The following is a 7242-nucleotide window of genomic DNA, read 5'->3' as shown; positions in this document are numbered from 1 at the left end:
GACAAATTTCAAGTAAGGCAGTGAAATAATGTTCAGATTTGCCATTTAGAATGATCCCTCTGTCAGCAGCTCTTCTCAGTTGTGCACTCAGTTGCAAGGATGAGATCGCCTGGAATGAAGAATAGAAAAGAAGATTCAGGATTCCTGATTTGGAAAAGAGACTGTAGAAGATCAAGTCTGACTACACCAGACTAGTTGAACTAATACAGGCAAGAGAAGCAAGTTACAGAGGTGGGAAATAAGCAGCTGACAGGCTGGCACAGAAGGCAAACAGATATCCAGTATGTACAAATCATGATATTGAGTATTTGGGGGGGGGGGGTGAATGCTAGAAGTAGAGTCCAAACTAACTCTGCAGCCTGAAGGAAGGAGTAGTTGATCCCAACTGTAGAGAAAAAAAAAAATCTCCCTGGAGAGGCTGTATCTGGAATAGGAGGTGAAGGATGTATAGGGCTTTCAAATGACATAAAAACAAAAAACCACCATAGCATGTTTCATTAGAGAGAACTATGTGGGCATAAGCATAAAGACAGAAAACTCCAGAAAGAAGTTCAGTGGAGCTGGAGGATATGGCGTTTGTGATTCTGCCAAGGGAAAGTGAGATGGGAAAGTGAATTGAGAACAGATACTGATGATAACAAGAGCTAACAGGCATGACCCAGGTGCCCAGCTCTGTCCTTCACAATGCTTGGCACAAAATATATGAACTTGTTTGTCTGTTGCCTGAATCCCCACTAAAGTGAATGTTCCATGGGTGAAGCATGTGGCTGATCTTATTTACCACTCTCCCCAAAAGCCTACTTTACTTCCTATCTTCTAGTAAGTACTCTCAGCAAGTGCTTATTGAGTGAATAAATAAGTGAGTAAATTAATCAATGAAAATGTAAAGCACTTAATATAATGGATGACACAAATACTATTTAATAAACAGTAACTACTATTCATAATAATAGTCATTACCATCATGTATTGGAAAGCATTGGAAGAAAATTACCTGATGAGTTGGGGATGTTGGCCAATTACCTTGCCTTAAGTACCTTGCTTGAAATATATCATTATTCCTGGGCACCTGGGTGGCTCAGTGAATTAAGTATCTGCATTCGGCTCAGGTCATGCCAGAGTCCCGGGATGGAGTCCCACAGTGGGATCCCTGCTCATCAGGGAGACTGCTTCTCCCTCTACCCCTCCTCCTGCTTGTGCACTCTCTCTCAAGTAAATAAATAAAATCTTGGGGAAAAAAAATACATCATTACTCCCCAGAGTTCACTTACCAAACCATAAACTTAAGTCTCTAGCCAGGCATTTGAAGTCCTTCATTCTTTAATTCCATCCTAACTTTCAGGAAGTTGTTTCATTCACCACTGCAAGACATTCTTCCTTTCTCTTCCCTATGCCCAGAGTCGACAGTTCCTTCCAAGTTCGAAGGCAAACTGCAAATGCCTGGGAGGAGGTGGAAAGGAGTCAGATAATTAACATAATTAACATAATTAACATAAAGGTGTTAAAGAATAATAACAATATCCAGCATTTAGCCCATTCCCCATAACTATGCTAAGCAAATTACTTATTAACAACCTACAAGTAGGTATTACTCTTATTCCATTTCCCAGGGGGAGTAATTCACCAGAAACGAGAGTCCCTATTTGGGGAGCTGGAACATGAACTTGCTTCAGAGGCCCCGTGATGGACCAGACCATTTTCCCTGTTACCACTGCAGAGCTTCTTTGAAAGACATTGAATCCAAAATTTGGATTTTATTTTGGCTGGCACAGATGATGATACAGGCTCTAGTTTGAGGGGAAGACCCTGTCTCTAGTCAGAGACCAGTTCACAGTCACATTTTTCTGGAGCACGGGGTACATTTAGGGTGAAAGGCAAAGCAAAGTAGAACTGGAAGTTGGTTGGAACCTGATCCCAGGAAACTGGCCTCTACTTACTAAGAAACGGAGAAACAAAAGAAGTCTGAGCAAGGAAGTCGTACCACCCCACCCCCTGAACTCACTTTCGGGGGCGGGACCTCAGGGGGAAGGGGGAGCCACCTTAAGCATTTATTAGGCAACTATTCTGGGAAAGCAATGTTCTGTGGACTTGGCAATAGTTGTATATGACTTAACCATGGTGAGTCCTGCCTTCAACCAGTTTCTGGTCTAGTGAGAGAGGGGGAGCCCCCCCCCCCCCCCGACACAGAAAAGTGCCAGGTTCACACCAGCAGGTAGGGAGATGGAGGACTCAGAGGCCAGCGGCTGAAGCATCCCTAATTTAGTTCCCAGACCACAGTCTCCTTTCCGACTCTGACGAGGTCTTGTGTTCTAAATCCCTAAATCTGAAGATAACCGAGGTATTGATCACCTCCCCACCAGAAAATCTGCACTCCCATTCATATGAACTTCATCCTGAAACCAGAAATCTCTGGTTTGAAATATTCCCCTCCAACCAATCTAGCTTTTTGCATTAAATTAACCCTAACCACCTCAGGCCAGTTCACGTGTTGGGCCTTCCCCAGATTCTGGGTACTGTAGTGTAATTGTCATTTGCAAAAGGTTAAAGAAAGCTAAAACCTCCATCCAGGTCATTGCCTGGGTGTAAAACCTGGACTGGAGAAATGGTCTTTTTTTTTTTTTTGACATAAGAAATCACACTTTAAGAAGAACCCATGTTTAACTAGTTTTCTGTTCACCTGATTACAAAAGTTCTAATGCAATGAACTAGTAAAAACACTACTACAGAGAGGAAATCCTCCATAACCCCACCCACTAAAGATAACCACTATGAGCAATGCCATATGTATCGCTTGTGATTCCCGACTAATTTTCTGATTGCCAGAGAAGAGAGAGACAGATAGGTAGATAACATTAATCCACATGTAAACAAATAAGCAATGCATGTGATTTTGCATCTGTTTATCACCAAGCAATATAGCTTTCACTCATTTTTAATGCTATATAGTATACTAGTATATACAAACCCCATTTTTCTTATCAAATCCCACATCCATGGGGTGCCTGGGTGGCTCAGTCAGTTTAAACATCTGCCTTCAGCTCAGATCATGATTCTAGGGTCCTGGGATCCAGTCCCCATATGAGCTTCCTACTTGGTAGGGAGTCTGCTTCCCCTTCTATCCCCTCCCCTGGCTTGTGCGTGCTCTACTCTCTCTCTATCAAATAAATAAAATATTAAAAAAAAAAAATCCCACATCCATAGATACTCATTTTCCTTCCATTGTTTGTTATTTATGCATTTACTTTTTATTGCTATTAATACTGGTTAACACCCTTGTACATATGTTTGAATGATTACGCTAATACTACTAATGTATAATTTCTTTTGAAACCTGCTCCAAGAATCCATTTTCATTTGAATTGATATTGAAACCACTCCAACTGGATGAAAATGCCTGTTTCTCCATCCCCTCATCACAACAGGTAAGCCAAAAGTTTTATAAGAGCAACTGTGTATTATCCTAGGACAAGAAAGCACATCACTATTTAACCCCTTCACCTCCCAGGAAAAATGAAAACAGTAAGAGCATAGGAACAAGGGCATCTTGCAGCAGATCACGTATGGTGCATAGATTCAGACTGTAGGAATATTCAACTCAGAATGAGCCAGGGAAGATTGATGAAGGCCTTCAGTTTTAGGCAGGAGACTAAAAAAGCAAAAGACCTTGATGGATGGAGAAATGCTTTTCTATGGGAAATGATAAGGTTGTAGTTTGGAAAGATTAATTTGGAGATTTACTAGTGTTCAGCTGGAAATTCTACAGTGCTTTAAAAACTTATCTTGGGGGCCACTACACAAAATACATTGTTATCAGACAAAATAAGTACTTTTGTGGTTTGGTAAGGCAATGCTAGAAACTCTGAAGGGCAGCTTTTCTCTGGGAAATCACACTTGCTCTGAACACAAGAGCTGGTGGCTGTGTGCCACCAACACTCAACAGTCATATGGACACTCCTGCACTAGAGGACCCGAAAAGCAGAAAAGAGATTGCAGTCTGTAGATCAATCCAGTCCAAAGGCCTGTGTGTAGGTAGTGGCTCAGACATCAGCTGGCTGTGCAGCCCTAGCTGGACAAGCCACTTAACATGGCTAAACCTCTGTTCTGTGTTGTAAAGTGAAGGCATGGACAGGATGCTTTCAAGGTATTTTTCAGCTCTGAAAACTGTCAGAGGATAGCACTGGCCCTGCTATGTTTATCAGGTGCCTTGGAAATTCTGATACTAACTGAAGTTCAAGAACCACTGAATTAGGGAAACCATGAAGGGGAGCTTTTGCAAATGTATAGCTCTCGTGACAATTAGTGGAATGATACATTAAGTGTTGAGTGCTTCTAAAATAGCATCATTTTTATCACAAGGCCTTGTTTACTTAATGACTTTACTTTTGGGAAGGATAAATTCTTTTTTTTTTTTTTAATATTTTATTTATTTATTTGTCAGAGAGAGGAGGGGAGAGGGAGAGAGCGAGCTCAGAGAGCACAAGCAAGGGGAAGTGGCAGGCAGAGGAAGAAGCAGACTCCCTGCTGAGTAGGGAGCCCCATGCCAGGCTTGATCCCAGGCCCCTGAGATCATGACCTGAGCTGAAGGCAGCCGCTTACCCACCTGAGCCACCCAGGCATCCCTGGAAAGGATAAATTCTTTTGGGGGGGGGTTGCAAAAAGGTAGTTTTATTAAAGCACAAGGACGGTACCCATGGGCAGAAATAGCTGCTGCTGGAAGGATAAATTCTTAATTGTGGTGATGTCTTTGCCCACCAGTAGAAAATGTCTCCCAGGGAGAAAACCCACCCCAGTAGATGGTTTGACCACCTGGTCCTTGGTGATTGCTCCAGGATACAGTTTTTCTTCAGGTATGTTGTAGGTCACTGCACTGCTAAAAGCACCAATAGCAACTCTTCCATTAGGTAATTCACTTTAAGGCTTTCAAAGCACTTACAGATTTATTTCATTTGATTTCATACTCATCCAAAAGGGTAGCAGGAGAAATATCACTATATCCATTTGGGAATGCTAATTTCTCAGTCTTCAAATGCCTGCTTAGATACACTGGATTATACGCCCAGTGAGAAGAGGGAATGATGTCGTGTTGACTGTTGTGGCCTTACTCACCTGGAATACATATTCGTAATAGAGTAGTTACTCATAAAGACCAAATATGGATGCTAATTTTTGGTATTCTTATTCCCTAAAAATGCTGTATTTTGATCTATGCAATAACAATCTCTTGTTCATCTCCACCAGAATGTCAACTCCAAGAAGGCAGAGATTTGTGTCTGATTTGTTGCTTGCTGTATTCCAAATGCCTAGAACACTGCCTGGCAAATATGATACTCAGTAATTTTAAAATAAATAAATAAAAATAAACAAATACATTTTTAGTCTTAATGCCTAACCTAGTGTCTGGACCAGGATTATGTTTACTAAGTGTGTAAAGAATGAAGTATCACAAGAGGAAGAAAAGGGGGATGGGAGATAGGGAAGACCTTAAATATTTAAACCAATAAAATCAAATTATCTCATGTAGAACAAAGTAATTGTTAAATAAACATCCACTGGATAGACTATATTAAGCCATTAATAAAATGACTATATGCTACTGGATTTTAAGCATGCATATGTATTTCATTGATAAAAATTTTAAAGATTTTAAAATTACATATTTGTTTTTCACAAGATAAGTGAAAATAAGTTTTGCCATATGATTGAAACTAAGTAAAATAAAATTTTTGAATGTAAAAAGACTGGGAAGCTGGATTATTTCAGGATAAATGAGTTAATGGCTGATTTTTAATGCTCATCTTTTATCCATATTTGCTGAATTTTCTATCCTACATGTGATTTGCTTTTGTAATGAGAAAAAAAGAGAAAATGAAAGAAAAATAGATGGAAGGAAATACCTTAAAATTCTAACAATGGTTTAAGGTGGTAGTGAGAACATGGGTTTATTATTTTTAATTATTTTCTCTATCTTTAAATAGTTTTTAATTATTTGCATTATCCATTCGGTGAAAACAAAATTATCATCAGAAACTTGCAAGAATCTAATTTGCTATGCAGTCTGAGATATACTCTGCAAAGTCAAATATTTGTCAGTAACTTGAAGCAGCCACCAAGTGTCAAATTTTGAAAAAGGAAACTTTCACAGGTTATCAGTAGAAGCCGGAGTTGTGACTTCCCAGAAAAATCCCAGAAACTTTTAGCTATGGGCACCAAAATATGCCCAGAGTGTTCCTGGTTGGGTGGGGAGTGGGCGGGGGCTGAGTCGGGGCCACTGTGGAATCCTTAATATTCCCACAGAACTTCTGTGGCAGGACTGATTGATGGATGATATATAATTAATTTCACTTGACAAGCATAAAGGAAAAATTTCCCTGAGCCACTGTAACCTGAGCTAATGAAACCCTATTTAACCAAGGGTGTGTATTTAGACTGGATCTTACCTTAGTGACTTAGCCATTAGTAGGAATTCATTGTTTACTTTCAGGATTCTTATCGGTGCTTAGACTCTGTTTGCGTGTGATTTTCACCTGATTGCTCAACATGCTCAGTGCTATATGATTGGGGAATAAAGGAAACATTGCAAGATCACAAAAAAAGCTAATCTCAACTATCTAATCTGTTTCAAACTTTATGATTTTCTCTTCTCTTTCAGGATGCATTATGGCTTTCTCGGGAAAGATCTGTAAACACAGAAGACACTTGTTTCAGGTTGTGTAAAATATAAAATTCTTCCATATCCTTTAAGGCTTTTAGAAATTAAGGCCATGTCATCTCATGTAAACATCCTACGCCATTTAAATCTACAATTCCATTGGGGCATCACTTTGGAGAACCTCCCCTTGAGTCTGCTCCCCAGGAATCTGCTCTGTATAAAAAGTTTCAAGGGGAGTCCCCTCCCAATTCTTAACCATGACCTACAAGGCCCCAATTACCTTGTTCCTAGCTACCTCCCTCTCCCTCTTTCCTTCTCCCTCTCCACCCCACACACAATGAAAAAAAATTTAAAAATAAATAAATAAATAAATAAATAAATAAATAAATAAAAAGTTTCAAGGGAAAAAAAAAAAAAGATGATCTCTAAAGGTTCATAAGAAACATTTTGGGGTCCCAAAACTGGTTAACACTAGACAGAAGGCAGGAGATCTGAATTCTGCTTATATTCCATATGACCTTGGGCAAGTCATCTGACTTTTAGGGACCTCCACTTCCTCATTTTACAAGGACAGAACTGAAGTAGTTGACCTC

The sequence above is a fragment of the Mustela nivalis genome (genome assembly GCF_964662115.1).
Source record: "Mustela nivalis genome assembly, chromosome: 1".
Lineage (NCBI taxonomy): Eukaryota > Metazoa > Chordata > Mammalia > Carnivora > Mustelidae > Mustela > Mustela nivalis.
This window is presented reverse-complemented; position numbering follows the sequence as displayed.